Here is a 1125-nt window from a genome sequence, read left to right on the forward strand (position 1 = left end):
ACAGATTATTTGAATGTAGAGTTTGTTGAAATAAATAATTTAGAAATCTACTAGGTTTGAAAGAGAACTGTACTCTAGGATTATTCAACCCTGGTTACATGTTGAACTGCCAATCACAAGGTCAGCAGTTTGAAACCACCAGCTGCCCTGTGGAAGAGAGACAAGGCTTTCCGCTCCCTTAAAGAGGTACAGGCTTGGAAACCTACAGGGACGGTTCTGCCCTGTCCTACAGGGTCACTATGAGTCAAGACAGGAAGTTCTGCCCTGTCCTACAGGGTCACTATGAGTCATCGTCGATGTAATGGCAGTGAGTTTTTGAGTGAGTATTCATAGAGAGAGATTTATCTCAAGGAAGTGGCTCACCTGGTTAGAAAGTTTAGCAAGTCCCACTGGTCAGATATCAGGCTGACTCAAGTACCTGCAGAAGTTGATGGACCCCAGATGGGCAGGTCAGCAAGCAGGTTGCTGGCTCACAGGTTGGGTGGAGGCTGCAGGGAGGGACTAATGAACCCTAAGACAGGCAAGCAATCTGGCAGGCTGCTGGCTCAAGTCCAAAGAACCAGAGATCCGAAGATGAGCTAGTTGCAGGATTCGTGCAGAAAGTCAGCGAGCCAGAAAATTCATATATATTGGATGCAAGCCACACCCCTGGGAAAAATTCTCTTTTAACTGATTGGCTGCTCATAGCAATTCTCATCATGGAGATAATTACATTATCTAAGATCTCACTGTGGGAGATGACCGGATCATTATAACTGTCAAACTTACCTGATAACTTCCAAACCAGAGAATCATGGCCCAGCTAAATTGACACACAACCTTAACTATCACATACATTATCTAGAACTAGTTTCTCTACTCTTATTTTTTCTACATCTATTATGGTTTATATGAGTTTGTTTTTCTGTTTTATCCGGTTAATTTAGTAAATCACATTAATAGCTATCTGCCTTTCTGCATTCCTAGAATAAATCCAAGTTGGCTATGATGCATTTTTAATAATATAAATTGCTGTAAATTAGTCAATTAAATTCAATACTATTTTTATGGTATTTTCATAAGTGAGATTAACCCATTAATATCCTTTCTCAGGTAGTCCTATACAGTTTATGAAGTTATAAAAGC

Source organism: Echinops telfairi, unplaced genomic scaffold (genome assembly GCF_000313985.2).
Source record: "Echinops telfairi isolate 266 unplaced genomic scaffold, ASM31398v2 ScPeMD7_23;HRSCAF=83, whole genome shotgun sequence".
In the NCBI taxonomy this organism is placed as follows: domain Eukaryota; kingdom Metazoa; phylum Chordata; class Mammalia; order Afrosoricida; family Tenrecidae; genus Echinops; species Echinops telfairi.